Source organism: Oreochromis aureus, linkage group 6 (genome assembly GCF_013358895.1).
Source record: "Oreochromis aureus strain Israel breed Guangdong linkage group 6, ZZ_aureus, whole genome shotgun sequence".
Classification (NCBI taxonomy): domain Eukaryota; kingdom Metazoa; phylum Chordata; class Actinopteri; order Cichliformes; family Cichlidae; genus Oreochromis; species Oreochromis aureus.
Genome location: NC_052947.1, coordinates 24811332 through 24819219, shown reverse-complemented (window position 1 = coordinate 24819219; position 7888 = coordinate 24811332).

Genomic DNA, 7888 nt, shown 5'->3' with positions numbered 1-7888 from the left:
ACCAATAGGGTCTGGGTCTCTGGCCCAGCGTTTCTGACGTTATTCTAAGGTTTTTGAGTTTCTTATGTTTAGTGGCGGGTTAGTTGAGTTTGGCTTAACGTTATTAACATTGTTTTAAGGAGTTTATGTTAGGGTTGTATATTACAACGTTTGTATTTTCATGCCATTTTTCCTGTTTTATTTTGAAAGAGTCTGTTGTGTTCAGTTCATTAATCTCACTGACCTGTTGTGTCAATAGAATCATTTGTGCCAGCTACTTCCTGCTCTCCTTCCATCCTGTCTCAACCTCCAACAGGAAAGTAGAAGTCCTCATATGGTAGGACCAGTGATTGTAGTGTGTGTGTTACACTGTCCTCATATTGTTTTAAGCTGTGAAGGACATGAGTGTGTTTCAGTTGCCTTCCTCATGTGGTTGGATCAACAACTCTAGTGTGTGTTACACTGTCCTCATATTGTGGGTAGCAGAACTGTACAGTGTTAAGTTTCTTTAGAATCTGGTATAAGGAAGTCGGATCCTTCTGTAATAATGTTCACTGATACAAATATGATCTGTAGTTAATTATCTAGTCGGGATTTATACTAGAGAATGTTTCTGACGTTATATTGTTGTCTTTTGTTGCAGACACCAAGTGCTGAGGTCCTGTCTCAGCCTCATACTTACCCACTTCATTCTTCCAACAGGTTACACATCATATTTTTGTATTTGGTATCAAGTATATGTGTCAGATGGGCCTAGTGCATAAATGAAATGCACTTTAATTGTATTAAAACAATCAGTTTCAGTCAAAGTTAACCAAAATCAACATTAGCATTAGGAGAAAGTAATTGTCTATACCATTTGTTAGTCCAAACTTTCCCGTAAAGCATCAGCGTGATCTTTATTCTGACTACATTTGATATTTTTGTCCTTTTACACATGTTTTTGTCCATTTAACCTCCCGCTGATCAGTTTACATGATTTAATTTCTGGGGAAATAGATGCCTTTAAATCAGTGTTGGGTTTGGAGCTTTTATTGACAACAGCAGAAGAAGTTAGAAGTCAGGAACATGAACTCTACATGTGTTCAGTCGTCATGTCCTCATATTGTTTTAAGCTGTGAAGGACATGAGTGTGTTTAAGAAGAAGTCCTCATATGGTAGGACCAGTGATTGTAGTGTGTGTTACACTGTCCTCATATTGTTTTAAGCTGTGAAGGACATGAGTGTGTTTCAGTTGCCTTCCTCATGTGGTTGGACCAACAACTCTAGTGTGTGTTACACTGTCCTCATATTGTTGGTAGCAGAACTGTACAGTGTTAAGTTTCTTTAGAATCTGGTATAAGGAAGTCGGATCCTTCTGTAATAATGTTCACTGCTACAAATATGATCTGTAGTTGATCATCTAGTCGGGATTTATACTAGAGAATGTTTCTGACGTTATATTGTTGTCTTTTGTTGCAGACACCAAGTGCTGAGGTCCTGTCTCAGCCTCATACAGACCAATCGGTGAGTGACATACCCACTTCATTCTTCCAACAGGTTACACATCATGTTTTTGTATTTGGTATCAAGTATATGTGTCAGATGGGCCTAGTGCATAAATGAAATGCACTTTAATTGTATTAAAACAATCAGTTTCAGTCAAAGTTAACCAAAATCAACATTAGCATTAGGAGAAAGTAATTGTCTATACCATTTGTTAGTCCAAACTTTCCTTTAAGCATCAGCTTGATCTTTATTCTGACTACATTTGATATTTTTGTCCTTTTACACATGTTTTTGTCCATTTAACCTCCCGCTGATCAGTTTACATGATTTAATTTCTGGGGAAATAGATGGCTTTACATCAGTGTTGGGTTTAGAGCTTTTATTGACAACAGCAGGAGAAGTTAGAAGTCAGGAACATGAACTCTACATGTGTTCAGTCGTCATGTCCTCATATTGTTTTAAGCTGTGAAGGACATGAGTGTGTTTCAGTTGCCTTCTTCATGTGGTTGGACCAACAACTCTAGTGTGTGTTACACTGTCCTCATATTGTGTGTAGCAGAACTGTACAGTGTTAAGTTTCTATAGAATCTGGTATAAGGGAAGTCAGATCCTTCTGTGAATAATGTTCACTGCTACAAATATGATCTGTAGTTAATCATCTAGTCGGGATTTATACTAGAGAATGTTTCTGACGTTATATTGTTGTCTTTTGTTGCAGACACCAAGTGCTGAGGTCCTGTCTCAGCCTCATACAGACCAATTGGTGAGTGACATACCCACTTCATTCTTCCAACAGGTTACACATCATGTTTTTGTATTTGGTATCAAGTATATGTGCCAGTTGGGCCTAGTGCATAAATGAAATGCACTTTGATTGTATTAAAACAATCAGTTTCAGTCAAAGTTAACCAAAATCAACATTAGCATTAGGAGAAAGTAATTGTCTATACCATTTGTTAGTCCAAACTTTCCCTTAAAGCATCAGCGTGATCTTTATTCTGACTACATTTGATATTTTTGTCCTTTTACACATGTTTTTGTCCATTTAACCTCCCGCTGATCAGTTTACATGATTTAATTTCTGGGGAAATAGATGGCTTTTACATCAGTGTTGGGTTTAGAGCTTTTATTGACAACAGCAGGAGAAGTTAGAAGTCAGGAACATGAACTCTACATGTGTTCAGTCGTCATGTCCTCATATTGTTTTAAGCTGTGAAGGACATGAGTGTGTTTAAGTAGAAGTCCTCATATGGTAGGACCAGTGATTGTAGTGTGTGTTACACTGTCCTCATATTGTTTTAAGCTGTGAAGGACATGAGTGTGTTTCAGTTGCCTTCTTCATGTGGTTGGACCAACAACTCTAGTGTGTGTTACACTGTCCTCATATTGTTGGTAGCAGAACTGTACAGTGTTAAGTTTCTTTAGAATCTGGTATAAGGAAGTCGGATCCTTCTGTAATAATGTTCACTGCTACAAATATGATCTGTAGTTGATCATCTAGTTGGGATTTATACTAGAGAATGTTTCTGACGTTATATTGTTGTCTTTTGTTGCAGACACCAAGTGCTGAGGTCCTGTCTCAGCCTCATACAGACCAATCGGTGAGTGACTTACCCACTTCATTCTTCCAACAGGTTACACATCATATTTTTTTGTATTTGGTATCAAGTATATGTGTCAGATGGGCCTAGTGCATAAATGAAATGCACTTTAATTGTATTAAAACAATCAGTTTCAGTCAAAGTTAACCAAAATCAACATTAGCATTAGGAGAAAGTAATTGTCTATACCATTTGTTAGTCCAAACTTTCCTTTAAGCATCAGCTTGATCTTTATTCTGACTACATTTGATATTTTTGTCCTTTTACACGTTTTTGTCCATTTAACCTCCCGCTGATCAGTTTACATGATTTAATTTCTGGGGAAATAGATGGCTTTACATCAGTGTTGGGTTTAGAGCTTTTATTGACAACAGCAGGAGAAGTTAGAAGTCAGGAACATGAACTCTACATGTGTTCAGTCGTCATGTCCTCATATTGTTTTAAGCTGTGAAGGACATGAGTGTGTTTAAGTAGAAGTCCTCATATGGTAGGACCAGTGATTGTAGTGTGTGTGTTACACTGTCCTCATATTGTTGGTAGCAGAACTGTACAGTGTTAAGTTTCTTTAGAATCTGGTATAAGGAAGTCAGATCCTTCTGTAATAATGTTCACTGCTACAAATATGATCTGTAGTTAATTATCTAGTCGGGATTTATCCTAGAGAATGTTTCTGACGTTATATTGTTGTCTTTTGTTGCAGACACCAAGTGCTGAGGTCCTGTCTCAGCCTCATACAGACCAATCGGTGAGTGACATACCCACTTCATTCTTCCAACAGGTTACACATCATGTTTTTGTATTTGGTATCAAGTATATGTGCCAGTTGGGCCTAGTGCATAAATGAAATGCACTTTGATTGTTTTAATACAATCAGTTTGAGGAAAAGTTTCCCAAAATCAACATTAGTATTAGGAGAAAGCAATTGTCTATACCATTTGTTAGTCCAAACTTTCCCTTAAAGCATCAGCTTGATCTTTATTCTGACTACATTTGATATTTTGTCCTTTTACACGTTTTTTGTCCATTTAACCTCCCGCCGATCAGTTTACATGATTTAATTTCTGGGGAAATAGATGGCTTTACATCAGTGTTGGGTTTAGAGCTTTTATTGACAACAGCAGGAGAAGTTAGAAGTCAGGAACATGAACTCTACATGTGTTCAGTCGTCATGTCCTCATATTGTTTTAAGCTGTGAAGGACATGAGTGTGTTTAAGAAGAAGTCCTCATATGGTAGGACCAGTGATTGTAGTGTGTGTTACAATGTCCTCATATTGTTTTAAGCTGTGAAGGACATGAGTGTGTTTAAGTAGAAGTCCTCATATGGTAGGACCAGTGATTGTAGTGTGTGTTACACTGTCCTCATATTGTTTTAAGCTGTGAAGGACATGAGTGTGTTTCAGTTGCCTTCTTCATGTGGTTGGACCAACAACTCTAGTGTGTGTTACACTGTCCTCATATTGTTGGTAGCAGAACTGTACAGTGTTAAGTTTCTTTAGAATCTGGTATAAGGAAGTCGGATCCTTCTGTAATAATGTTCACTGCTACAAATATGATCTGTAGTTGATCATCTAGTCGGGATTTATACTAGAGAATGTTTCTGACGTTATATTGTTGTCTTTTGTTGCAGACACCAAGTGCTGAGGTCCTGTCTCAGCCTCATACAGACCAATCGGTGAGTGACTTACCCACTTCATTCTTCCAACAGGTTACACATCATATTTTTGTATTTGGTATCAAGTATATGTGTCAGATGGGCCTAGTGCATAAATGAAATGTACTTTAATTGTATTAAAACAATCAGTTTCAGTCAAAGTTAACCAAAATCAACATTAGCATTAGAGAAAGTAATTGTCTATACCAGGGTGCCCAATCCCAGTCCTCGAGAGCTACTGTCCTGCAGCTTTTAGATGCATCCCTACTCCAACACAGCTGAATCAAATAGTTGGATTACCAATTCGGCATGCCATCAAGTCTGGCAAAGGCCTGATAACGAGCCATTCATTTGATTCAGGTGTGCTCGAACAAGGACGCATCTAAAAGCTGCAGGGCAGTAGCTCTCGAGGACTGGGATTGGGCACCCCTGGTCTATACCATTTGTTAGTCCAAACTTTCCTTAAAGCATCAGCGTGATCTTTATTCTGACTACATTTGATATTTTTGTCCTTTTACACATGTTTTTGTCCATTTAACCTCCCGCTGATCAGTTTACATGATTTAATTTCTGGGGAAATAGATGCCTTTAAATCAGTGTTGGGTTTGGAGCTTTTATTGACAACAGCAGAAGAAGTTAGAAGTCAGGAACATGAACTCTACATGTGTTCAGTCGTCATGTCCTCATATTGTTTTAAGCTGTGAAGGACATGAGTGTGTTTAAGAAGAAGTCCTCATATGGTAGGACCAGTGATTGTAGTGTGTGTTACACTGTCCTCATATTGTTTTAAGCTGTGAAGGACATGAGTGTGTTTCAGTTGCCTTCCTCATGTGGTTGGACCAACAACTCTAGTGTGTGTTACACTGTCCTCATATTGTTGGTAGCAGAACTGTACAGTGTTAAGTTTCTTTAGAATCTGGTATAAGGAAGTCGGATCCTTCTGTAATAATGTTCACTGCTACAAATATGATCTGTAGTTGATCATCTAGTCGGGATTTATACTAGAGAATGTTTCTGACGTTATATTGTTGTCTTTTGTTGCAGACACCAAGTGCTGAGGTCCTGTCTCAGCCTCATACAGACCAATCGGTGAGTGACTTACCCACTTCATTCTTCCAACAGGTTACACATCATGTTTTTGTATTTGGTATCAAGTATATGTGTCAGATGGGCCTAGTGCATAAATTAAATGCACTTTAATTGTATTAAAACAATCAGTTTCAGTCAAAGTTAACCAAAATCAACATTAGCATTAGGAGAAAGTAATTGTCTATACCATTTGTTAGTCCAAACTTTCCTTTAAGCATCAGCGTGATCTTTATTCTGACTACATTTGATATTTTTGTCCTTTTACACATGTTTTTGTCCATTTAACCTCCCGCTGATCAGTTTACATGATTTAATTTCTGGGGAAATAGATGGCTTTACATCAGTGTTGGGTTTAGAGCTTTTATTGACAACAGCAGGAGAAGTTAGAAGTCAGGAACATGAACTCTACATGTGTTCAGTCGTCATGTCCTCATATTGTTTTAAGCTGTGAAGGACATGAGTGTGTTTCAGTTGCCTTCTTCATGTGGTTGGACCAACAACTCTAGTGTGTGTTACACTGTCCTCATATTGTGTGTAGCAGAACTGTACAGTGTTAAGTTTCTATAGAATCTGGTATAAGGAAGTCAGATCCTTCTGTGAATAATGTTCACTGCTACAAATATGATCTGTAGTTGATCATCTAGTCGGGATTTATACTAGAGAATGTTTCTGACGTTATATTGTCTTTTGTTGCAGACACCAAGTGCTGAGGTCCTGTCTCAGCCTCATACAGACCAATCGGTGAGTGACTTACCCACTTCATTCTTCCAACAGGTTACACATCATGTTTTTGTATTTGGTATCAAGTATATGTGTCAGATGGGCCTAGTGCATAAATGAAATGCACTTTAATTGTATTAAAACAATCAGTTTCAGTCAAAGTTAACCAAAATCAACATTAGCATTAGGAGAAAGTAATTGTCTATACCATTTGTTAGTCCAAACTTTCCTTAAAGCATCAGCGTGATCTTTATTCTGACTACATTTGATATTTTTGTCCTTTTACACATGTTTTTGTCCATTTAACCTCCTGCTGATCAGTTTACATGATTTAATTTCTGGGGAAATAGATGGCTTTACATCAGTGTTGGGTTTAGAGCTTTTATTGACAACAGCAGGAGAAGTTAGAAGTCAGGAACATGAACTCTACATGTGTTCAGTCGTCATGTCCTCATATTGTTTTAAGCTGTGAAGGACATGAGTGTGTTTCAGTTGCCTTCTTCATGTGGTTGGACCAACAACTCTAGTGTGTGTTACACCGTCCTCATATTGTTGGTAGCAGAACTGTACAGTGTTAAGTTTCTTTAGAATCTGGTATAAGGAAGTCGGATCCTTCTGTAATAATGTTCACTGCTACAAATATGATCTGTAGTTAATTATCTAGTCGGGATTTATCCTAGAGAATGTTTCTGACGTTATATTGTTGTCTTTTGTTGCAGACACCAAGTGCTGAGGTCCTGTCTCAGCCTCATACAGACCAATTGGTGAGTGACATACCCACTTCATTCTTCCAACAGGTTACACATCATGTTTTTGTATTTGGTATCAAGTATATGTGCCAGTTGGGCCTAGTGCATAAATGAAATGCACTTTGATTGTATTAAAACAATCAGTTTCAGTCAAAGTTAACCAAAATCAACATTAGCATTAGGAGAAAGTAATTGTCTATACCATTTGTTAGTCCAAACTTTCCTTAAAGCATCAGCGTGATCTTTATTCTGACTACATTTGATATTTTTGTCCTTTTACACATGTTTTTGTCCATTTAACCTCCCGCTGATCAGTTTACATGATTTAATTTCTGGGGAAATAGATGGCTTTACATCAGTGTTGGGTTTAGAGCTTTTATTGACAACAGCAGGAGAAGTTAGAAGTCAGGAACATGAACTCTACATGTGTTCAGTCGTCATGTCCTCATATTGTTTTAAGCTGTGAAGGACATGAGTGTGTTTAAGTAGAAGTCCTCATATGGTAGGACCAGTGATTGTAGTGTGTGTTACACTGTCCTCATATTGTTTTAAGCTGTGAAGGACATGAGTGTGTTTCAGTTGCCTTCTTCATGTGGTTGGACCAACAACT